The 26,362-nt window shown below is 38.5% G+C and overlaps 2 long non-coding RNA genes across 15 annotated transcripts in view; one reads left to right on the top strand and one right to left on the bottom strand.

Moving 5' to 3' along the window:
* The window catches only part of LOC127520064 (uncharacterized), a 106,803-nt gene that overhangs the window by 47,516 nt on the left and 32,925 nt on the right, over positions 1–26,362 (bottom strand). The gene's annotated exons all lie outside the window — the stretch shown is intronic.
* On the top strand, positions 4,986–14,461 carry LOC127520070 (uncharacterized). 2 transcript variants are annotated; one of them, XR_007932038.1, is made up of 6 exons: positions 4,986–5,381; positions 11,201–11,303; positions 11,444–11,764; positions 12,008–12,145; positions 12,259–12,368; positions 12,497–14,461. It is a non-coding gene; the product is annotated as an uncharacterized LOC127520070 (long non-coding RNA). The 2 variants fall into 2 exon arrangements; XR_007932037.1 differs by lacking the exon at positions 4,986–5,381 and having other exon boundaries at positions 9,511–11,303.

Genomic DNA, 26,362 nt, shown 5'->3' with positions numbered 1-26,362 from the left:
TTTTCATCAGTATTTGCACAGGTTTGACCAGATGTCATTCACTAGTAAGGAGTGGTGCTTGATGTGGAAACTCAAACTAACACAACACTTCACATGGGCAGATGCGACACAAGTCTACGTAATTTGTTTCCTCTGCTGCCCTCAAAAGGCTGTAATTGTTATTTTTTCCAAACCCAATGGATACCTCAGATACTATTCAAAAAACATTTTTTAACTATAGGCCTATCTACAAGGAACAGGGTTGTATATGACGATGAGGAGACAGTGGCGTTCAGACACAGATTTTTATCCAAATGCACACCAATTAAATCTCATATTACCACAGATGAGCTGGTTGTTTGTTTATTTAAGAACATTATAAATAAGAAGGATTTGTTTGGGTCGAGATATTTCTGAGAAAAGTTGCTTGGATAAAAGAAATGTAAAACATTTGGTTTTAGTAAAAAGTATAAGATTAGAAGTGTCCAAACAACTACCATTTATTAGGTCTTGAACATAATGAGATACAAATACAATGAAACAATTTACCTTGTTTCGTCTGTTTATCCTTGAGAATATACATTATAAACACTTAACAGTTCCTGCAAATAAAACATTATTTTTAATATTAATATATTTACTAGTACAGACTTTTTAAGGCAGCAACATAACATTGACAGATTTACTTGTCTTTTAACTTTAGTCAAAAATCTGTTTCAGAGTTTCAAGATCTCATTCTGTGTTATACAATGAGAAATCAGTGAATAAGACAAGAATATAACAGTACAAAACAGTGTATTTTACACCAAACAAATGTAATAACTAAATGCTACTTTTTATCTTACAAAGTGGAAAGACAAAGCAATTTCTCTTTCCACTCTATTTCTCACTTACAATACATTCAAAATTCTGCTGCAAGAATATTAACCCACACTAAACGATCTGCTCATATCACCCCATCTTATTTAATCTCCACTGGCTACCTGTCATCTCACATTATTTACAAAATTCTACCTTTAAATCACTCAATGGCCTTGCTCCTTGCTATCTCTCTGATTTACTTTCTCCTTACATTCCGTCTCGATCACTTCAATCTTCAGGGTGTTGCCTTTTTTACTGTACCTAGATTTCGTCTATCTTCAATGGGCAGCAGGTCATTTTCTGTCATGGCTCCTAAGCTATGGAACACTCTACCATTGGCACTAAGAAAAATAACCACACTCTCTGAATTCAAATCACAACTTAAAGGGGTCATGTAATGCCACTTTTACAAGATGCAAAATAAGTCTCTGATGTCTCCAGAGTGTGTACGTGAACTTTTAGCTTAAAATACCTCATAGATCATTTTTTATAGCATGTTAAATTTGTCACTTTTTGAGGGTGAGCAAAAACGCTCAGTTTTTGTGTGTCCATTTAAATGCAAATGAGCTGCTGCTCCTACGAAGAGTCAGACAATGATGGAGAGACTCAAGAAGAAGTGACATGTAGAATGCAACAGGACGCTTCTGAATGGTTAGTTGATGAATTTATGTAGCTGATGTGGGTTAATTATCTTAAAGTTATTGATTGCATATTCTGTCATGATAATCTATAAATCACTCGTGTGTGAACTGTTGTAAGATGCCTACAGAGCCAAGAGAATATATGCTGAATGAAGATAGAACAGGTATAGTTTAGTTTAATTACGGTTATAATTTGTCATGTTGTCATCTTGCTTTTATGACATGCTGTTGCATTTGTGTTACGTACTGTATTGCAATAACATGGCCTCAACCCTTTGTTGCTTGTTCTCGGGAGCAGGGTTTATGTCAATTTTAGGGTTAGTGATGTCACCAACCTGGGAAGAAGCGTTGTAGTCCCTACCAGCTGTTTGTTGTAGTCCTTAAACAGAGAATTCTTTAAAAGAAAATATCACTCACATATTTAAATGGAAGGGTAATTGAAGATCTGATAGAGGAAAGAGATTTAGTTTGTATGAATGACGGAAGAAGCACAAGATTTAACTTAACTACGGGTGGTGAGTCAGTATTAGATCTAACCCTAGTGTCTAGCTCCTTAGCTGGTATATTTAGCTGGGAATACAGTAGGCAGTGATCATTACCCAGTTTCTTGTTCAACTGGAGAAAGGGAAGAGGTGAGACCAGGGGGTAGAATATAAAAATGGATTTTGGAAAGCAGATTGGGAAAAATTCCGGGGACTGTCTGAGGAAGCAATGGGAAAAAAAATGATTTATCTAGAGAGGTAGACGAAATTAATGAACAGATTATATCAACAGTTATAATGGTGGCACAAAGCTCTATACCTAAAAGTAGAAATAGAATGGAAAGGAGACTGGTACCATGGTGGACAGAGGAGTGTCACCAGGCAGTTGTCACAATTGGCAGGCTCTCACAACCAATCCCAGCGCACTCTCTCACCAGAGTACTAATCACCTTATCTGCACGCTCATCACACCGGCTTTATAAGCACACATCTCACCTCACTCCAGTGTCCAGTCTTGTTAACACGAGGTGGACTCACTGCTTGTTCCTTCCACGATTCTCCAAGCAAGATTCTCCAGCGTCTTCCCTCTACTTACCTCCTGTGTACCTCCAGAGTACTCTCCATCATCTCCCATCGTCCAACAGGGCACAGTAATAAAGGCAGGCAGCAGAGAATCGTAACAAGGCAAACAGTCCAGGGTCAAACACAGAAATACCATAAACAGGGTTAAACGCTTAGAGTTGTTAGCCACAGCAAAACAAAACTTCGCAAAGGCTAAATAGAACATGAGATTGGATTCAGGTGTGAGTGTAATCAGCGGCAGGTACGGGATGATGGGAAATGAAATCCGTGAGAGGAATCAGTACTCGGGTGATGGCACCCTCTGATGGCTTGATTTGTGACAGAGCCCCCACCCTGCGAGCGGCTCCTGATGCGAGGAGGCAATCGACGCTGGGGTCTTCCACGAGGGCGAGGGGCCGGTTTGTCCAGATGGGTCGATGAAAGTCAGCAGTAAGTGAAGGGTCCAGAATATCGTCTGAGTTGACTCGTGACCGAACCCCTCCCAGTCCACAAGGTATTGCAAAGTTCTCCCCCGGCGTCTGGAATCTAGCAGTTCATGCAGTTGGTAAGCCTCCTCGCCTTCCACAATGATGGGTGGAGGTCTCTGGTTGCTAGCCCCCTCTAGGTTCTCCTCTCCTCTCGGACAACCAGCGGGCTCGAGCAGGGAGACATGAAACGTGGGTGAGATACGGTAATTGGGTGGAAGAGATAAACGATAAGAAACAGGAGTTATTTGTCTTATTATTTTGAAAGGAATCACGTACATGGGGCTGAGTTTCCTGCATGGTAACCAGAGACGAAGATCCCAAGTGGACAGCCAGACCCATTGTCCAGGGCGGTAGTTCAGGTGAGGATGGCACCTGAGTGTTTTTTTTTCGTTGTGTGAAATCACGTTAATTGTCGCTGCTCATATTGTCACAGTTTGCACCCTGAGTAGGGTACAATGGGGCTAAAGGCACATCTTAAGAAATATTAGATTTTTCTGGTTAGTTCTTTGCAGCACAGCAAAACCCCCCCAAAAATCAATACCTACCATCCCTCTAAATATCGCCCTTTGTTAGTTGTGGTTATTCATAGTATTCATATATTCGGAGTGAAAATGTAGAAAAATTAACATAACACCAAGTCTTTAAAGGGTTAGTTCACCCTAAAATTAAACTTAAATAATAAATTACTCAAAATGAGTATCCCCTTTTTTCTTTTTCTTCCTTCTTTATGTGGGTGACATGGAGTGAACTGTGGTACTAATATTGTCACAGGAATGTGCTCATTGCATAGCCATGCACTGAAGGCCAATGGCCAAGGTCAGGATTTTCGTTAAATAATACATTAAATTTCATATTGTACACCCCCAGAACACTTGGAATATACAACACATGTCTCATGGGACCATTCAATACTTCTGTGTCTTTTTAAAAAAGCTTGATTCTGGTCAGTATTCACTGCCATTATATGGATGAGAGCAAGGGGGACATTTTTAAAAAATTCTCCTTTTGTGGTCCATAAAAGAAAGAAGAGCATACAGTATTCAGTATACAGTATTAGAAAAACACCATGGTAAGTAATTTACAGAGTCAGGAGGTTTACTTTAAAAATCTATTCCATTACAGTTACAAATTACTTCATAAAAAAGTATTCAGTAAAGTAATCCACGCACCACAATATGAAAGTAATGTAATCTGATTACTTTTGGATTCCTTCGAGGTCACATATGTTTATAAAATCAAGTAACTGGCATCAGAACCAGCTGTCAATTAGAAACCCGGATTCTAATGTCAACCGAATTCACTGTTAATATAAATCATCCATTGTTTCCGGCACTGCAACTTCCCGAACTCACACACAAGAAATTAAATATGTTCAGTCCAAGCACAGGCTGGATATAAGCTTTATGAGTTTATTGTCTTACATACAGCGCTTCACAGCTGTTACATATCACATACCCAGCACTTGAAAAGTAAAATGCTCCTACAAGGTACTTTTCTTTTCTTTTTTGTTTTTAATTCTCCTTTTTGAATTTCTCTTGGATCTGTTTTGCCTCCATTGCTGCTTAAACAATAGACCATGCAACTGCATAGCTTAATGAGAGTCTGCAAACTAGTGCCTGATGAAAAATTAAGCTTTAAACATGTTAATATTACCATCATCATTTTGGAAAACATTCTTATCAGAATAATTTATGTTAAGCTTGTGTATATTTTTAGAAAGCTATTAAGTTTTTAAGCAATAATGTAGATTTTTTCCTTTGTGTTTTATATAATGACCACTAGGAGCTGCTCTAGGCATATGTTTTCATTGGTTGTTTTTCCCTGAAGAGATATACATTGTTGTTGAAAACAAGGTAAAAGAGTAATGCACGTCGTCATGTTTTACCGTGAAATGAGAGTTCTGTTTCTTTATTAAAGGTCACATATTATGCCCATTTTACAAGATTTAATTTAAATCTCAGGTGTCCCCAGAATGTGTCTGTGAAGTTTCAGCTTAAAATACCTCACAGATTATTTATAAATCCATGTTGTAAATACCCATTTCTGACTACAGTCAAGAACATGCTGTTTTTCGCGCATGTGCCTTTAAATGCAAATGAGCTGTTGTGCCCCGCCCCCTCTCTATGATCACAGTTCCTGCCTCAATCCGATTCTCTGTGAACTATCAACAAGACATCTGCTTTGTTTTGATTATTATCTATATCGCGAACACTCTCGGATAGCATAGTTTCTTTCATCATTAAAGTTTATTATTTCCACGCGTTTTAAAGTTATATCAGTTTAAACTTATAATGGATCGTTTTCTGAGCGCACTTATCTGAAGCGCGCGCACACACACACAGACAGCTGGCTGTCAGACGTCAAGTCTCGTGAGTAACTTCTCTTTCACATTTTTTGTTTTTGTTTAAACTGTCAAATACACACAAGGTTCTGTCAAAAACACACACAGTTCACATAAACACAGTCAGTTATGTCTGTGAACGTAAATAGCAGGCAACGTTACAGAAATCGTATGTATATATTAGATCTGTGGCACATTCCCTTCAAAAATAAAACTAGTCCACTGCATTCATTGGCTCAGATGTCAGTAAATGAAGACTGTTATGTTCACTCTTACATCCAACAACAAAACATCTCAATTACTTACCAGACATTGCTGTCACTACAGCTGCTCGAGCACGGAGAAAATGGCGGACAGCATACAGCCAGGGGTGCAACTGCACATTTGCTGAGGGGTATGCAAGATCATGGTTGGCGCCCCCCCAGCCTACATTGTGTTTTGTCTACTTGTGACTTTAATGAATATGACATTGAGCAATTTATATGATCAATTAATCCAGAAAATCCAAAGGATTCACATTTTCTCACGTTTTTCAATTTTCTTGCCACTCTATATCCCCTAACCCTCACACACAGAAAACTTCCTGCATTTTACTGTCGATTTAACACGTTAATTAGATTCATTAATTACGATTAAAAAAAAAAAACTTTAAATTTTTTAATGCACTTGCCCCGCCCCAAACCCTATGTAGGTCATCTGATGAGGAATATAATGCAGGGCAACAGCTCACTATGCGATGGATAGAGGTTACAGAATGCAGTTAGAATGGCCATAAAACTCAAGATACTGGAGCAAAAATGCCCCTTATTGAGTTTTTGTCTCATATTTATCATATGAGTTAAGCAGTATCACAAAAGTAACGGATTTCAATATTACACGAATGCTGTTTTTGTCCCAAATAAAATGAGTGCAACATGCAATACTTATTTTATACGTAAGTTCAAAATAAGTTTATATTGTGTTATTTTAGACAAAATATTGTCTGGTTTGTTCAATTTTGCCAATGAAACTATAAAGACAAAGCAGAACTGTTCGTCTCCACGCAACACACAGCATTGTTTCATTTCTGAATCTGCGTTTTGAATGTAACAAAAGTGATTCAGCGGACCATTCATAAAAGACTTGAAGCGGCACTACACAGACCGACCGGTGTATGACATCAAACTTACAGTGATATAGGTTACGCTTACCAATTTCTTGTTATCCACATGGACATCGATGTCCTCATTTTAAGACACTGTTTTTCATTTTCATTTTCTTTTTTGCGTTTTCTGTTCTGCGCCCCAGAAACGCTTCCCTCCTCTGTCCATTTTGGACATGTGACTGTCCATAACAGAGCAACGGCTCTTGTCGAAATGGTGAGCAGTTGATATCACTTGAATTTAAAATCTAAACAAACATTGTTTTTCAACAAACATCATTTTAAAATTTATTTTAAACGTTTTATTCAAAAAGATTTTCAAAGACGTTTTGGCACAATGGCCCCCCTCCGTGCGGCGCCCCTATACTTACTTTTTAATTAGTCTTCCCATTAACACCATCACTGTCTTCATTCAGGCCGATTCGACGAGAACAAATTTTGTAACATTTGCGTTGTTTTATTTTTGTAATATCGATTATTTTCTCATCCAGTTTTTTTGAGGAGGCACTGCTTCCTTTGCCTCCTCGGAGGAAACGCCCCTGATTTACTCATTGATCATGTTCATCTGTGTGTTTAGTCCCTCGCTTTCTTGTATATTTAAGCCCTCCCTTGGATTTTGTTCTTTGTCCCGTATTGTTTTTGAATACTTACCAAAGCTGTTGCATTTTGTTCTGTGTTAGTTTGCCTTCTTTGTTTTAGTTTTGATTGTTTAATAAACTATGTTTGGCATCTTCAAAATCCACCTCTCCTCTCCTTGCCTCCTTTGCTGGACCTGATGTGACAAAATACAGGGCCTAGAAAAGATTATGGATCTAGTGGCATTTATCAAGTTTTGCCAAGAAAATCATTCCTTATGGGATTATACTGTTACACTTAATGCCAGTCTTGTGGGCAGGGACACACCAAACCAATGCCGAAGAACTAGCACTGATAAAAGTCGACTGTTGTCACCTCGCGTCGCCTGCGTCGGGCAAAAAAACTGCACGTGAACACACCGAGAGAACTACAGCCAGCATGTGCGTTCTGCATCTGCGTGTAAGGAGACCGCTGTCTGTTTTTTTCATATATACTCGTCTATATTCGTAATTCAGAAAGGGAGACCTGCACTGCAGGCTGCAGATACACAAACCGTAAACAAAGCAGTGCGTGCTTACCGTTTTGAATATCATTCATGCTGATCACTTTCTATATTCCACTCTGCTCACGTTAATATTAAACATTCACCCAGGAACACTCAGGTACATGACGTAAAATTAGAACAGCCTTCTGTCTGTACCGCCTTGACTTGTTTGCTCACTGTTTTTCTATTATTCTCGTGCGTCGACTCGTTCACTAAACTGAACAGCCAATCAGAGTTCTCTCTCTTGCTCGACGGCCCAATGACGATTCAACTTGCTGAATAGGCACAAAACAAACCGACGGCGTCCGACTGGAGCCAACAGTGCAGAACACACTGGGAAAACTTAAGCCCGGGATACACTGCACGATTTTAGCAATCCTATAAGATCATTACAAATCACACTGTGTGACATGGATCTATTAAACTTGGGTAATACATGCATGTAGACAGTACGATGATGACACCTATGACTCGTAGCTACGATGCAAGTTTCTATAGAAGAATAAAACATCATCAACATGCGTTAGCGCTAAACAAAAAGACCATGTTGAAACACACTTTGGCAGTTGTAGTTTTTATGTGTGCTGAAAAAAGGAAGCAGTGAAACAAGAAGGGAAAAGAGCTTAAGGTAAGCAGTTTTAAGTTTTAGCGCCATGCCGCGTTGATTTCTTGTCGCATTTTTATTGGCTGTTCAGTAGACGTAGGTCGTAGCAGCAAACACTGTGCGTTGATCATGTTGAATTTCTGACACTGTCAGAAAATTATCGTAGGCTGTCTTTGATTGCAAGACCAGGAAAACAGCCGTCTTTAAACCTCTCTCACTATATGACATAGGACCACCAATTAAGAGCCACGATCACAGAAATCACCCCGATTGTTTCACGATGGCAGTCTTTCATCTGGGACAGCCAAAAATCATGCAGTGTATCCCGGGCTTTGCCCGACGGCCGATTGCCGGCTTGGTGTGTCCCGGGCTTATGTTGATTTACTGGATAGGTGTAAATTGTGATCGTTTTGTGGAGTTACCAGCAATGGGGAAGCTAAATGAAAAGAGTATATCCTTTTCTGTTTATAGAGTGTTTGCCCAGCAGTGGCGATCTTCGAGCAGCCCCCTAAATCTGCTCCAGTTGCAGAACTAGTCTATTCCACCACAAGCCTAGTACTAACCACAGTTAATATTTTGGACTTGCTGCTCCCCTCCAGTTCCCAAGCCCTTCCTCCTCCATTGGTTCCGTCCAATCTCCTGGCTCCTTCATCTCCACTGGTCCCGCCAAGTTCCTTGACTCTTTTGTCTCTGCTGGCTCGAACCCCTCCTCTGGCTCCACCTGGCTTGTCTTCCCCGCCCCCACCACTTACTCAATCTGGTTCTCTGGTTCACCCCCTCTGCTGGCTTCATCCGGTTCTCTGCCTCCTCCAATTGGTCTACCCATTTGCCCATTTGCCCAGCTCCCCAGGTGGAAAAAAAGTACTCTTCTATAATGTACTTAAAGTGCTCTATTTTCGCGCACTAATTTTGTACTTAATATACTAAAAATTCTTCTTTAGTACTTCTTAAGATAATCTTAAGAACATCTAAGTGTACTGAACTGTGCTATTTTGACACACTATGAAATATGAAATATAGTACTACAAGTGGTAACTAAATACTTTTTTTAATACAGATAGTATGTTAAAAGCACATTTTAGTTCATATTTCATGGTGTCTCAAAATAGCACAGTTGAGTACACTTAGATGTTCTTAAGATTATCTTAAGAAGTACTAAAGAAGAATTTTTAGCATATTAAGTACAAAATTGGTCGAAAATAGAGCACTTTAAGTACATTATAGAAATGTTACCTTGTTTTACCTTGGTCTGCCTCATCTACTGAGCCTCTGGCTCTCCTCGGCTCGCAGGCTCCACTGGCGCAACTACGGTGGTTGGGACAGCGCATCCAACCGTAGTGGAGGGACTTAGGGCTTCGTGACCATCTAATTCCGTTGCGGTCTTCAAAGTTCATTGAGCCACCTCGGCTTTTTGAATTGTTGGCTCCACCATGACTTGTAGCTCCCTCGACTCCTCTGTGGTTCTTCAGCCCTCTGACTCTGCCTGGGTCCCTTGTCCCTCCAGCTTCACCTTGGTCAGGAGTCACCCTGGTGATGCCACCATCTTTCAGGCTACGGCTACACCTCAGCCCTCTACCCCTTTGTCTCCATCAAGCTCCTCATTCCCTCCTTTGTCCTCTATCCCACTGTCTCAGTCTTCCAAACCCCCAGCTCCACCTCGGTCCCCCGACCCTAAGGTTCTGCCTTGGTTCTCCAAGCCTGCGATGTCGCCCTGGTCCTTCATTCACCCTGGTCTACAATATACCTGACTCCTCCTTGGTCTGCAGTTTCCCTGGCTCCACCATGGTCAACAATACTGAGGGCTCCGCAGTGGATCTTTAAACCTCCAGCATTGTCAGGGGAGGTGGACTTATCAAGTACAGCAGTTCTGCCATTGCCTCCTTCGCCAGTCCCCCAGTTTTTCCTTCCTCCACAGGCTCCTCCTTGGTTTCTTCCTTCACCAGTTCCTCCCTTGATTCTTTTCTGATAGGAGTCCTGATCCTCCACCCCCTTATGAATAATAGTACCTCCTCCTGCCACTTCAGTGTTCATTTTTTTATTTTATTTTATTTTTTTATTTTTTTACAGCACCGGGAGGAGGGGAGGGATGTAATGTAACTCTTAGCCTGATCTGTTTCTGTTTGCGTTGCAAAGGACTTTTAGTTTGTGTTGTATGTCATGGCTGCATCATGATCCACCGCTCCTTTTCAGGACCTGACATTGACTGTTGTAAGAATTTTGTTAAACAGATGAAAAATTTGACATTTTTAAATTATACCCTTTAAGTTCTCAGATTATTATGAAGACTTCATTCATCCATTGCAATGTTTGTTCCAGTTTCTAATGTACTATTGTAAAAAAAAAAATCAGAAATATTCAGCTGTAATTCTTTCAAATAATGATAATCAGATATTATTAGAACTCATCTCATTCTTCATTTAAATAACTGATGTATTGTGCTTGTTTATATTTATTTCCTTGTTTATTAGGTTACGTTTGTGAGTTTCACCTCACCTCTTGCAGTTGCAAAATGGTGGCTCTACTGTGTGACAGAGTGAACCATGCTTACCCACCCAACCTTCGTCACTTCGCAGAAACTATTAACTCTTTTCTTGTTTCACAGTGTGTCTAGACACAGCAACCCAGTCTCATGAGAATTCGTAATAATTTGTACGAGATCATACAAATTCAAAACTAAACCTGACCATGGTTGTAATACGGAAAAACTATAGAACTATCGAAAATTTAGTAAAATCTTAGTAATACTTTATAATATCACACAGTTTTAGCATCTTGTACAAACTATTAGTCATGAGAGTTGTCATGAGAGTGTGTTGGATACATGTGACAAATAGGTTTGCTGATGTTACTGCAATTATCTGGAAATTTACTGTCATGTTTAACTTGGTTAATAAAGTAATGGTGGTGGTGGGGCGATAAGTGTTGAAAAAAAGTGTACAATGTGGTCAGAGCAAACTTGACTTCCTCTGCTGTCTGGTTCAGAGCTGCAGTAGACTTCATCATAAATGTGTGGAGGGAACCAGGTGTCATTAGATTCAATGGTTTTATTCATCCAGGAACATGAAGATCATTCAGCTTCAGCTCTGTGAGTTTATAACATATGAATATATTTTCATGTGCTTAACCAGAAATTGTTTCATGTTAAAGGTTCACAGTGGTTTTAAGCAGCTAATTAAAACATTTTGAATCAATTGTGATGCATGTTTATTTATTTTTATCTTATAGATGTATTAATCTGTTGTCAAGCTGCAGCAGCAGATCAACTAACTGATTTGGGATCAAATGTGACCATAAACTGTGATCTTGATGATAATGAGGTTTATTGGATTTTACTGAAAACACCAGATCCTCCAACAGTGATTCTACGATCAACCTCAATTCCAAAAGCACCTTTTTACTCAAATAAAAAATTCAGAAACAAATATTCACTGCAATTTAAACATCTGGTTATAAATAATGTCACTGCTGAGGAATTAGGAGTTTATTACTGTATGAACACAGACGCACCTCCAAAACTCAGCAACAGCACCAGACTGCACATCACCGGTGAGTTTATTTGCCAATCCATATTGATAATAAATATTTTCTCTTATTTATTTATACATTTGTAAATCACTACTTCAGTTTTTGGAGCACCTATAAGAACATTTAATGGTAGAGCACTTAATGGTAGCTCCACAAAAAGCTGAATATGTTAGGTATTTACCTCAGTTCTACAAAATTGCAGTCATTGTGCTCCAGACTATCAGCAGTTGTTACTGTAACAGATTATGAACACTTTCTTTTCAGAACCAGTTCAACTAACTGAGTCAACTAAGTGTCACAATCATACAGCGGTGGAGTGTATTGATCAGAATCAGACACAGTGGCAGATTATTATCATCATATCTGGTCTGATGAATGGGCTTCTGGTCATCGTGCTGATTGGTGAGTTATCAATATGCTGTTCTCCATAGGCAAAATAGTTGAAGTTAAATAGTGCAAGTTCTTTATTTTGGCATTTATATACATTGAATCTGAATTCACGGTTCCATTTTTAGGACTAGTAAAGGATTTTGTTGGAAACAGAAGGTCCACAGAACACTCACAACATCTCAACACTGATCTACAGCAGTCACAAGTTATAGAAGAGTATCAGGACCAGTTACAGGTAAGAATTTATTAATGAAGCTCTTGATAATAATGTTAGATTCTTGCTTATCTTTCATTTGTTTGATAAAACAATAACTTTGATCCATGTTGATACAGTTTATATTGTTTTCTTCACTGTTCTTTCAGTATGCTGGGGTGGATTTTTCCAAGCTACATAGAAATTTTCTGTTCAGCCAAGTCACCTATGCTGCACTAAAGCTGGTAAAATCATGAACGTATGCATATGATGGACTACTTTTGTTCACTGTTTCTTGAATTTTTAACCACAAACTGTTTGCCAGCTCTCAGCAAAGTGTGCCGGGGATCCGCTGGAATGTTTAGAGAAACAACTAAAACAATAAGTTAAAATGGACTAAACTTAATGTGCTTTGATTTATCACTGCATCAGTTATTTTGTATAAAAAAGTAAACAGCATCAGTTAACTGACCAAAGGTCTAGGGGGTTTAAACAGCTGGTGGGTTTATTGAAAAAAAAAGTATAAATATTTTCTATATAGAAAAACATTGTTCTTGTATTTTAAACATACTCCATTATTTTAAACTGATACTGAAAAACAAACAAACAAACAAAAAAACAATATGAATAACATGTTTTCACGCTTCGTCCTTTTCAGGGGTCTGAGCATGGTTCATGTGATTTTTGGCCCATATGTGAACACTCCAAACGATCTTAGAACCTTTATAAATGAACCAAACCAAGACCATCTCGGGAGGTGATCTGGGTACGGTTCGCTAAAAAAATCCATTGTGTCCATTGAGAACACAAATCAGTCCGGGCTCACTTGATTATTCCATTCAAAAATTCCAATGTTGTTTGGCCATCAGATGCCTCCATACAAATCGGCTGTTCATCATGGCTGTTTCTTTTCTCAGATCTCTACAATTTGTTCACAATATAGGCTACACTCGTTTACTGTAATTTCAACCGCTTCCAAACTGTGTAGGAGGGACGCGGCTGCATGCCTTGCCAGTTTTAACATTTTTTGATATACGGTTTCACGAGCGCACACACCTAAAGTGCATGCGCAAAAAAACAGCTGTCACAGCACGTGTACTAAACCAAAGAACTTATATTGACTAAACTGAATTATTTGTAGCGTCTTATTGTGTTTAAAGTGCCAAAAACACACAAGTTCAGATAAACAGTTGGTTTGGTCTTAAGTGAATGTAATCATCTGGAAGAAATCGTGTATGTTCAGTATATTCATTACTGGATCCATGCATTACTGTAGTTCTTAAAGTGACAGCAGCTTAAAATAAGAATCGGTAGAATCCGCATACATTTTATTTATACAGTGAAGAATATGCTTTTTTTCATTTGATTATTCCATTCCATTCCATTTTTTCCATTAACAGTTTTATTTATCAAAAATTATCACACGTTTAAACAACATTTACATTTTTCCATTATTTCCATTTCTTACTTGAATGCTGTTTTTAGATATACCTACTGTACCTGGAAAATTTAAAGCAATTTCATTTGCATCTTTCTTTTATTATATTTGTCCTATTGTTTTTTGTTTTTTTTTCTATGCTGATGTTAGCATTGTCTTCTGTAATAAAACATTATTCAAGGAAAACAATTCAAAATAAATGTTATTTACAAAGGTATGTGTGATATAGTGCAAGAATATGGATGTACTGTTGTATTGATTTTTTTTTTTATATTTTTGTGCAAAAAATAAACAACCTAGAGTTAAGCTCATTCAACAGCATTTGTAGCAATGCCATTTAAAATAATAATAATAATAATATTTAATAATAATAATTCTTTAAAAACAAATATCTTGGTTAGTGAGGCACATACAATGTAAGTGAATGGCATTAAATTTTGAAGGTCATAGGGTCAGCCATCAAACACTGAACTGGACTAGATCCAAAAAGCAACAGTATGAACACAAACAGGTCTGAGACCACATTCCTACTTAAGTGGACCAAAAAAGGATCCGAGTCCTCTTTCAGGGACAAGGACAGTGTGAACGTAAAGAGAACTGGGTCCTTTTTCACTTGGTTCACCTCCTGTTCCACTTAAAGGAGTCTGAGTTTGGTTCTTTTAAAGAGGACTCAAGTGTGAAATGTATTTAAGACTGTATTTAAAACATTCCATTTTTAGATATAATTAAATTCTCAGTTGTGTCAGAGGCAACCACACCCTCTGCACCAGACCTCTACACTCTACCCACTCATTCCCAATCACCAGAGACACTTACCTTTGCAGAATAATAAATAAACTAAAAACAAAGAAAAGAAAAGAGCAAAGTCTAAAGTTATTCAGAAATGGCTTGGCATGAGTCACACCTCAAATTTGTATCATTTATATTTATTGATGTCATATTTATATATATATATGGTATATGTATATACGCACAGACAATGCAATTTGTCAACTGAAGTGCTAAACCAAAACCAAAAATATGTTCCACTGGTATGATCACTTGACAACCAACGTGGACAGGGTCTCTCACCTTTGTCTAGAGTTGAGGTTTAACCTTGAACCGAGTGCAGTGTTTTTCCAATACCATTATACATTAATGTATCTCTGTTCTCACAGTTGTCTAAACCTCAAATGGAAACATCACCATTATAGTATGAATAACTTATTTGTTTACTAGATCTACACAGTGAACATTTAGTACTTGCCAAGTGTGTTAATGCATGTAAAAGCACCTTCACACTTGATACTGACATTTATATTGCTATGAACATCCAACAGTTAATAGACTGCATCTGTGAAAGCAGCTTCACATTAATCTAGGGTCATTCTCAGAAGCTTTAACCAATGAAAAAAAAAAAAAAAAAAAAAAGTTGTACTAGGAGTGCTGAAACTAGCCCAAATGGGAAACAGCAAAGTAAACATATAAGAATAATGCTGTTGGAGTAATGCTGCCTTCACATGCTATCGGAATTGTTGTCACGACTCATAATCATGACTTCAGAAGGGGGAAATTTCCAATTGCATGTGAAGGCAGCATAAATGGAACGCAGCTGGAATCTGATCTGAGAATCTGAATAGGCCTATTTTTTAAGTACTAACATTTTCTTTAATTTAGCACATTTAAATTTCTGGTAGCCTACATTTTAAAGTTTCTAACTAGAAAAATGTCTAGTCCAAAGTTGGATGGTCAATTCAAAACAATTCAGCCACAGAATAATCCTTTTAGTTGTTTTCTGTTCCTGTTGTTAAAAACCTACACCTGATTTTTATTTATTGTAGTGTTTGTATCAGCAGTGTTGCGATATACCGGTATAAATTAATATTTAAAATGAATAGTATACATATGATAATATGATGCATAAATAATCCAGCGCCAATATCTGGTTTACATCCCAATGTACAGTAGGTGTAAGTATTGCACCTTAACGCTGATTGCCACCTGTTATAAAACACAAGACAGCGCAGCTGCTACTGCCGCGTAAAAGTATGTCGTCGGATATGACAAGACACTCTACCCCCACTCCAAGAATTAGCTCGCCAGTGTGGAAGTTTTCTGGATTCCCAGTTTGCAGGACTTGCCGATCAACATTGAGTGCAAATGGGAGCAAAACCACCGACCTCTAGTCTCTTCTACCTTCAGCTCCGTTATCTTGCAGATTTGCCCACTATACAGAGAGTAAGCTGCTATTATTTTGCTAATCCTGAAACGGTAAATGTTACATTAACCTGTTACCTGCTGATGTCAAAAAGTGTGCTGTGCTCATTTAGATAAAAACTTATGAATTATTGTATGTTTACTTAAAATACAGCTCTCTAAAGGTTTTTTTTTTTTTTTTTTTTTTTTTTACCCAAAATAGGGTGATGTGAGCATTATGGAATGCTAAACTCTCTCACGTAATTTATGTTTAATTCATACTCAACGCTGGAGGGCACCCTTGTGCAGAAAATCCACAAGTGAGACATAAAGTAAGAAAGTAATAAATGAGTAATAAAACTTATGACGTTCCATGAAATCCCTAATATGGGCAAAGACATCCAACTATCGCTGTAGCTAAATAAAATGCAGATAGAGACATTTTGACCGATTAAACATGAAGAGAATTCACACCATTGCGACAGTATATGGTTTATCTGTGTTCTTCATGCCATCTTGAGAATTTTCATAAGGATAACGTATATTTTAGGGCTGGGTATTGACACAATTTTCACAATCCGATTTTTATTTACATGCTTGTGATTCGAATCGATTCGATATTGATTATTTTGGATGTAGTATATCAGATACAGTACATTTTTCTAGAGGAAATTTTCAAGAGAAAAAAAATCTCTCAACTAATGTTGTAAACTACACATGGGAGTCCGTTGGTAAATTACTATAATATTGAAGGTTAAAATGAACTTATTTATATGCAAACACTTAAATTACACTCAGTGATGTTTTTTTTTATAATAAATAAAGTTTAGAATTACATAATCATATTTCTACTCCAATTATTTATTTATTTTTAAATATAAACATTTAAATCGTGGCTGTCATAACTGATTTATTCAAACATGCATTAAATATTGAAGATCATTAAAAATTATAATGAATATGTAATGGTGCATATATTTATCAGAATGCTGCTCTCTAGAGTTCATTTTTCTAGCTGACTAACGAGTTTATGGTCACTAAATGTAGTTTTTCTGAGGTAAATGTGACGTTATGTGACATTGTTTACAAGCTGTTTTATTGACGTCTTTCCGAGGTTGAAACACTCATTGAGCTATTACATGAAACATGATACGGGCTTCGGTAAGTTGTACTGTATCTTTAGTCATGTTTATTTCGCGCTGTATTTGGTATTAAAGCGGAGGAGAGGATGTTCATAATTTGGTTAGCGTTACATTACATGATCACGCTCTTATTCACGCAAATGCTTTTAAACAATGCAAGCGCCACAAGACAAACGAGAGCACGCTGTCTGTGAATGTCGTGTCTGTTACACACACACGACTCGTGTGCACAGAAAAATGCATGCCAGTATCAAGTTCTTTTTCACGCTTGCACAAACAATACCACAGAATTATGCCAAAATGCCAGTTTTGTTGATTATCCTCATTAGTTAAATGAACTTAAAGAGTTGTGAGAAAATAAGATGTGTGTCAGATCCCTGTCATAATCGGCAGCAGCAGGTCTTAAAGTCACAGCAGCCTAATAAACCAGTTGCTGTAATGTCTGTCATTAATGTTAAATTAAAGAACAAAGGTAACAGAGAAAATAAGGATTAATCTATATTTAATTTATAATTTATGCAGTAAAGACTGTAAAGTGTTTGATAACTTTATTCAATTTCTGTATATTTCCTAACTGTTGGACACAGGTAAATTTGACATTTATTATAATGGCCTGGTTTCAGAGACAGAGCTTAGCCTAAACCAGGATTAGGCCTTAGTTCAATTAGGATATTTAAGTAGATTTTATAAACATACACTAGAAAATAACATCACTGGTGTTCATCTTGAGACAAAACAATGGCACTGACATATTTTAAGATATGCCAGTACAAGTTGTTTTCCGTTACACAATTTATTTATTTTTTTTAAATATTCTGTAAGTTGTTTCTACATTAATATGGAGAATAACTGTGAAATTATTACAATATAAAAATAGTAAAAACTCCAATGTTTTTATTCTCGATTAATTACAGAAAAAATGGGCGATTAATTTTAATCAGTTGACAGCACTAATAAAAACACATTTATTAAGATATATAATCAAAAGAAAACCCAACTGATGACTGAACCAATCAAATCTTTTCAAATATGCTGTGAGAAACTCATAGATCTAAAGCTGTACAATCATTCTTTAACCAAGACTTATTTCCTCTATGCAGTTACCCAGCAAACATCTCTTTCTGACTGGAAACACCACAGAGCTGTAAATGACACCTTAACCACATAGAGAACGAGCTGAACTCACACAGCATTTTGATTTATTTGTTGATGTTTTTTTTTTTGTTTTTTTGTTTTTTGTATTATATGAACATTGTAGATGTTAATATAAATGTAGGAGAACCACTTCTAGAAGTAAAAGAACAACTAAGCTGCTCCTTTTCAATACACAGATTGCATGGCTTCTGTTAAGACAGTTCAAAGGGTTAGTTCACCCAAAAATGAAAATTCTCTCAATTAATTACTCACCCTCATGTCGTTCCACACCCATAAGACCTTCATTCATCTTCGGAGCACAAATTAAGATATTTTTTATAAAATCCGATGGCTCAGTGAGGCCTCCATTGCCAGCAAGATAATTAACACTTTCTGATGCCCAGAAAGCTACTAAAGACATATTTAAAACAGTTCATGTGAAGAATACATTTTGTGCACCAAAAAACAAAATAACGACTTTATTCAACAATATATAGTGATGGGCGATTTAAATCATGAAGCTTTGAAGCTTTACGAATCTTTTGTTTTGAGTCAGTGGTTCGGAGCGTGTATCAAACTGCCAAAGTCACGCCCCCCAGTGGTGAACCACTGAAATTTCGAAACACTTATGACGTAACAAAGCCTCGTTTACTGAAATCACGTGACTTTCACACTCCAAACCACTGATGTGGAACGACATGAGGGTGAGTAATTAATGAGAGAATTTTTGGGTGAACTAACCCTTTATATTATATTTTGGACATTGGATGGTAGTCTGTTCTATGTGTATCAGAGCTTCTCTGCCACCCTCTGCAGGTCATTCATGATAGTCCAGAGTGAGGTTTGAGGTGAAGTTCTCCAAGTAGGTATAGCTGCAGACCGGAGATCTCCAAAATAGGGCGTAAACTCCAAAAGTGGGCAGAACCTCCAAGTGCAAAAATACACCTGTATGTCCTCGCTCATGACTCCTTAGGTATGGCAGGCCGGAAGGTCCAAAAATAGCACTAATGACTTGTCACGGTAAGTCACTATACTATCAGAATTAGAATCAGAATCAGAATGAGCTTTATTGCCAGGTATGTTTACACATACTAGGAATTTGTTGTAGTGACAGAAGCTCCACAGTGCAACAGAGTGACAGTGACATGATGACAAGACACAGATAATAAAAAGAACAATATACAAATATACAGACAATGTGCAAAATAACAAAGACACAATATACAAATTAAAATAAACAAATTAAAATAAGCAATTTACTATGTACAAATATGTTAGGTGTAAATTAGAAATGTAAATAAGTATGTGTGTTAAATAAATAAATGAATAAATGAATGTATAATTGTGTGTGTGTGTGTGTGTGTGTGTGTGTGTGCGTGTGTGTATGTTGCGGTTGTGTGTTGTTTAAGGACCATGGTATTCCTGTTCTTAATTGGCCATCAAACTCGCCTGACCTTAACCCCATAGAAAATCTATGGGGTATTGTGAAGAGGAAGATGTGATATGCCAGACCCAACAATGCAGAAGAGCTGAAGGCCACTATCAGAGCAACCTGGGCTCTTATAACACCTGAGCAGTGCCACAGACTGATCGACTCCATGCCACGCCGCATTGCTGCAGTAATTCAGGCAAAAGGAGGCCCAACTAAGTATTGAGTGCTGTACATGCTCATACTTTTCATGTTCATACTTTTTAGTTGGCCAAGATTTCTAAAAATCCTTTCTTTGTATTGGTCTTAAGTAATATTCTAATTTTCTGAGATACTGAATTTGGGATTTTCCTTAGTTGTCAGTTATAATCATCAAAATTAAAAGAAATAAACATTTGAAATATATCAGTCTGTGTGTAATGAATGAATATAATATACAAGTTTCACATTTTGAATGGAATTAGTGAAATAAATCAACTTTTTGATGATATTCTAATTATATGACCAGCACCTGTATATGGACTAACCACCTAAGGGCGTACTGCATATGGAGTCTCTGAGGTGGCTCTCACCCAGATTGGGAGGAGGCTACATGTGGCAGAGACAGCAGAGCGGACTCTGCCAAAGGAAAGACACAGGCTTCCGATTAGGAGCTATACCGTGCACAAATACACATAGGGGATCCCCTCAGGGTCACTACATATGGGCACCCAGCCTAACACCGGCTTTTGAGAATACATCAAGTGAAGACCTGCCGTTGGACGCTCCGCCACATCTGGCTGCTGAGGGTGATGGAGGAACTCACAGGGTTTGCCCTCTGAAGCAAAATAAGCACGCATTAAGGCGCAGCAAGTCGTCACTAGGCCAGGGCCTCTCAGTGCCTCTCAGTGCCTCTACCTGTTGAGAATCTAGCAAACGTGTTAGTGGTCGCCCAGCCTGCAGCTCTACAGATATCTGTCAGCAAGTCACCACATGCCATTCTGACGACATTCTGGCGCGTTCTTAGCACCAGAGTGAGGTCCCAGGAGGGTATGAAGGAGGCTGAGGAGGATTTAGCCTTCTGGACCCCTAAGGAACCTGATGACCAGGTCATGCTTCCCTACCGACTTCCCTCCTATGGGGTCGTGACACGTAGAGATAGCACCAGCATATACTTTGAGGGTGGAGGGAGACAACTTTTGCTCCAACCCTTGCTGCAGGAAGGAAAGAACAGCTCTGATCGAACACTTTCTGGGGTCATCTTTGTGAAAAGAACCACACTCGATGAAGGTTCCACTTCAAGGCGTGTCTCGTAGATGGTGCTTGTATTAAGCAGACTGAGCGGTGTCACTGCGGCTGCCATATGCCCCAGGAGCCTCTGAAAAAATTTCCGTGGACCATTGTGCTGTCTTTGAACATTTGCTCTCTTTTATTCAAGCAGTTCAACACTGACTAAGCGCACTCTTCTGTGAGGTGTGCTGTGTTCGACCGAATCCAGTTCCATCCAGAGAAAAGAGATCCTCCGCACAGGCAAGAGTTTGCTCTTCTCCCAGTTGACCCGAAGACCCAACTGGCTGAGGTGATGGAGTCCTTGTGTTCGCACAACTGGTCTCGAGACTGTGCCAGTATAAGCCAGACATCGAGGTAGTTGAGAATACGAACGCCGTGTTCTCTCATGGGAACAAGGGCTGCCTCCACAACTTTAGTGAAGAAGCGGGGCAACAGGGCCAGCCCTAAGGGCAGGACTTTGTACTGATATGTTCGACCCTCGAACTCAAAGCGCAGGAACGCCTGTGTCGAGGGAGAATCGAGACATTACAGTATGCGTCCTTCAAATCGACCGCTGCAACCCAATCTTGGGTACGGATGCATTTGAAAATGTGCTTCTGCATCAGCATTTTGAACAGTAGCTTGTGTAAGCCTCGGTTCAAATCTCACAGGTCCAAGATCGGCAGTAATCCACCGCCTTTCTTGGGTACAATAAAGTTTGGACTGTAAAACCTTGTTTTCATATCGACTGGAGGGACCGGCTCTATCATGTCCTTCACTGGTAAGGACTGCTATTTCCACGCGCAAGACATGAGCATCACCAGCCTTCGCCGAAGTAAAGTGAACACCCCTGAACTTGAGGGGACACTGGGCGAACTGAATCACATAGTCGAGTCTGATGGTCCAAAGGAGCTAGCAAGACAGGCTGGGGAGCACTAGCCAGGCTCTCAGAGACTGTCCAAGCGGGACCAAGGGAACCACAGACGAAGCCACAGTGGGGCAGCAAGGTGGAACACAGGGACCCAGCTCGGGGGGCTCTTTTTTCTTGAGTGTGCAGCGCAACACTTACCTGGTTCCATGCTGCGTGGCAGCGGGGGCAGACGCAGGCAGGTGCCCTCGGCAACAAGCGGGCTGAGGTGCTGTGGCCGGCAGTCGGGTGGGCGCAGCAGCTGTCCGCCAGGGCAGGATATGTTTGATGGCCTCAGTCTGCTTCTGTGCAGCCGAGAACTGCTGGGCAAAGCGCTCAACCACATCGCCAAAGAGGCCGGTCTGGGACACGGGGGAATTTAGAAACCGAGTTTTATCGGCATCTCTTATGTTGGCCAGACACAGCCAGAATTGGCGGTCCTAAAACCAAAGTAGACATTGCACCTCCCAGAGGCCGCGCCATGACCTTCGTCACTCATAGTATGAGGTCCGTTGTGGTACAAAGCTCTTGCAGAGCTTCTGGGTCGTGACCACCCTCGTGCAGGTCTTTCAGTGCCTTAGCCTGATGAACCTGCAGTAACACCATAGCATGTAGGGCATAGGCAGTCACCCCACAGGCTCCGTAGGTATTGCCAGTTAGACTGGACGAATACCTACAGGCCCGTGAGGGGAGACACGGTTCACCACGCCAGGTGGAAGCGGTACTTGGACACAATTGCATTGCAACCGACCACTCCACTGGGGGGATCCCATCGACGGTGGTGAGAGGCGAGGAGAAACCAGGTCTGTTTCTGGCAGTGAAAGTTGCCAGAACCTGGTCCACGACCTGGTAATAGGCTGTAAGGTGAAGCCGTTTTTCGTTTAATCCCCTTCCCATACTAATATGTACACTTTTGGTACCAATATGTAGGCCTACCTTTGAGGTACTAATATGCACTTGTTAGATACAAAGGTGTACTTTTTGAAATTGTACCGCCCCAGTGACGGCTTTTGTACCTTTTTTTTTTTTGGGAAGTGAGTTGTCTTTTATTAATGTTGTATTATTTTTACCATGCATTTTATGTATAATAATTTTATCTTTTATTATCATAAAGTGGGATTCATTTTAATCTTATATTAATTATGGTATTTTCATTTTTTGAATTACTTGGTGCCTATTGTAGGCCCTAATGCTTTTTACTGAAAAGCACTTTGAGCTGCATTTCTTTTATGAAATGTGCTGTAAATAAAGTTTATTATTATTATGACAACAAGTGATGATATAGTTAAGCAACATATGATGCAGTTAAGCATCATCACATACATACAGTGTGCTTGTGCTATTTATTTCTTTAAAATAAATGTAATTTGGTTTAATATTTTGTTATATAATGAAATTTTAAAGTGTGGCTTAGGTGTCCAAATACAGTGGCAAGAAAAAGTATGTGAACCACTTGCAGAATCTGTGAAAATGTTAATAATTTGAACAAAATAAGGGAGATAATACAAAATGCATGTTATTTTTTATTTAGTACTGTCCTGAGTAAGATTTTACATAAAAGATGTTTACATATAATCCACAAGACAAAAAAAAAATAGCTGAATTTATTAAAATAACCCCATTCATAAGTATGTGAACCATTGATTCTTAATACTGTGTGTGGTTACCTGGATGATCTACGACTGTTTTTTTTTTTTTGTTGTTTGTTTTGTGATGGTTGTTCATGAGGTCTCTTGTTTGTCCTGAGCAGTTAAACTGAGCTCTGTTCTTCAGAAAACATCTTCAGGTCCTGCAGATTCTTCAGTTTTCCAGCATTTTTGCATATTTGAACCCTTTACAGCAGTGACTGAATGATTTTGAGATCCATCTTTTCACACTGAGGACAACTGAGGGACTCAAACATTCACTGATGCTCCAGAAAAAAACATGATGCATTAATAGATGGGGGGTGAAAACATTTGGAATTTGAAGATCAAGGTAAATTGTATTTAATTTTTCTTCCGGGAAACATGCAAGTATCTTCTGTTGCTTCCGAAGGGCACTACTAAATGAAAAAAAAAATGATATTCAAGTGAAAAAAGAAAAATTTGGACCTCTTCATCCTGTTCAAAAGTTTTCACCCCCTGACTCTTAATGAATCGTGTTTCCTTCTGAAGCATCAGTGAATGTTTGAACCTTTTTTAATAGTTGTGTTTGAGTCCCTCAGTTGTCCTCCATGTAAAAAGATGGATCTCAAAATCATTCAGTCACTGTTGTAAAGGGTTCAAATATGCAAAAGATGGTGGAAAACTGAAGAATTTTTGGGACCTGGAGATTTTTTCTGAAGAACAGAGCTCAGTTTAACTGCTCAGAATAAACAAGAGACTCATGAACAACCATCACAGAAAAAAAAAAAAAAACAGTCGTAGATCATCCAGGTAACCACACACAGTATTAAGAATCAATGGTTCACAAACTTTTGAATGGGGTCATTTTAATAAATTCAGCTATTTTTTTGTCTTATGGATTATATGTAAACATATTTTATGTAAAATATCTTACTCAGGACAGTACTAAATAAAAAATAAAATTTTCACAGATTCTGCAAGTGGTTCACATACTTTTTCTTGCCACTGTACTTTTAGAGTCACTGTATACAGTATTTCAAAGATAAGGTTCAGGGTTTTATCCAGTAGAGGGCGCCACACAACAGTGAGACAAAGGCCTACAAACAACTCAGAAAGAGGCTCCTTCCTTTAGAAGAACAGTAGAAAGGTTTGTAATTTGAATGACAGTAAATGACAAAATTCATTGTATTTCTATTTCTATCTTTTTTTGTTTGTTTGTTTTGAGCATACCCTGCACTGTATTTGTTATATGCTTTAAACAAGAATGACTGAATTGAAGTAGTATATTCTCAGAAAACAAGTCATAATATTTTAATCAGTTTGAATTCTCAGTTGAATTTGTCTTGAATTTATCTTATTTTTCTTGAAAACATGGCAAAAATACTATGTTTGATAGGTGGCAAAAAAGCACATTCGCAACTTTCCCTCAAGGATATGTACATAGAGGTTAATGTGATTTCGCCAAGGGGGACAGGTTTCCTTGATCAACATAATTGTTGGTCCTGGAAGAACATTCCCATCAACCAGTCAGATTTTAGGGTTAGGTTTAGGCTGATGTTACGTGTAGGCTTGGGTTAACGTTAAGGGCTTGTACACCATTTTTAATTAACCAATAATTGTCCACAGATTTTAGGGGTTTGGTTTGTGTTAGATGTACAGTAAGACTGTAAGTTATTTAACTTAAATGTTGTTCCAAGACCAACAAAGATGTTGATCCTGGAACACTGCTCAGTTTGTTTTGACTGATGTGTAATGAGTCAGATTTGGTAAATGATATGCAGTTTTAATTAACAATCATGAAATAACGCACAGAAAACAAAATAGATTTAATAGCAAACACAACATGAAGAAAGATGGTACAGAATTGGTAAGGCAGCACCATACTGACTGACTCTTTTGTCCTTTAGCAAAAGTTTGTTCCTGTTTCAGTGTTTTAAAATCTCCTTCTGTTATATAGTACAATGCAGTGCAAACAGCAACAATACAACAGCACTAAACCAGTTCGATGTGTCAATGAGTTTCTGCATACTTGTGGTATGGTTGATGCATGGAAATTTAAAAACCCAACATCGAGGCACTTTTCTGCAGCTCATTAGATCCATTTCAAGGATTGATTTCATCGTTACAGACAAGACAATGTTACCTTTGTGAATACACAGGTATAGTCATTTCTGACCATAGTCCTGTAGTAATCACTCTCTGCTTTCAAAACAACACACCATCTCAGTGTATGTGGAGACTCAACTCTGGTAGAGGAGAAGTCTGTTGATTTCGTATCTAATCAGATTACTTACTTGAAACAAACCGTGCGTCGCCGGGTATGATTCAATGTAACTTCTGGAAGACAACAAAGACAAATCATTTACTATAGTGCATGCATGATGGAAAAAGAATGTAGTGGGTCAATCAGATTATCTCAAGGATAAATGATGTAGATCAAGAACATTCTAGATCCCCCACCGTCAGAACTAGATACTCTAACCATGGAGGCAGAGGAGAGGTTATATCTGAGATCTAAACAGCAAGAATTCAAGTATGGTGAGGCTAGCAAGTTGTTTTCACACCAACTGAGACAGACAAGTTAAGCTTGTTATAGCAGAAAATCAGACGTCACATGGAATAACCACAGATCAGTTGAGCATTAACAAGGAACTTAAAAAAAAAAAAAAAAAAATTATTATGAGACGCTATACACATCAGAGCCACGTGACAGTGTGAACAGCATGCTTTTTTTTTTTTTTTTTTTTTACCAAATTAGAAATACCTACTATCAGTGAACAGGATAAAGTCTTGAACAATCCAAATCAACAGTGGAGATCGAACAAGCTGTTACACAAATGAAAAGTGGAAAAGCACCTGGCCCCAGTGGATTTATAATTTAATTTTACAGAACGTTTTTGCACCAACTATGTTGCAGGCTATTATCACAGTTAAAATGTTAAAATGCATCCAAGAT

This window comes from Ctenopharyngodon idella, chromosome 10 (genome assembly GCF_019924925.1).
Source record: "Ctenopharyngodon idella isolate HZGC_01 chromosome 10, HZGC01, whole genome shotgun sequence".
NCBI classification, from domain to species: domain Eukaryota; kingdom Metazoa; phylum Chordata; class Actinopteri; order Cypriniformes; family Xenocyprididae; genus Ctenopharyngodon; species Ctenopharyngodon idella.
Note: the sequence above shows the minus strand (reverse complement) of the source record. Positions and strands in the feature narration are given on the sequence as shown.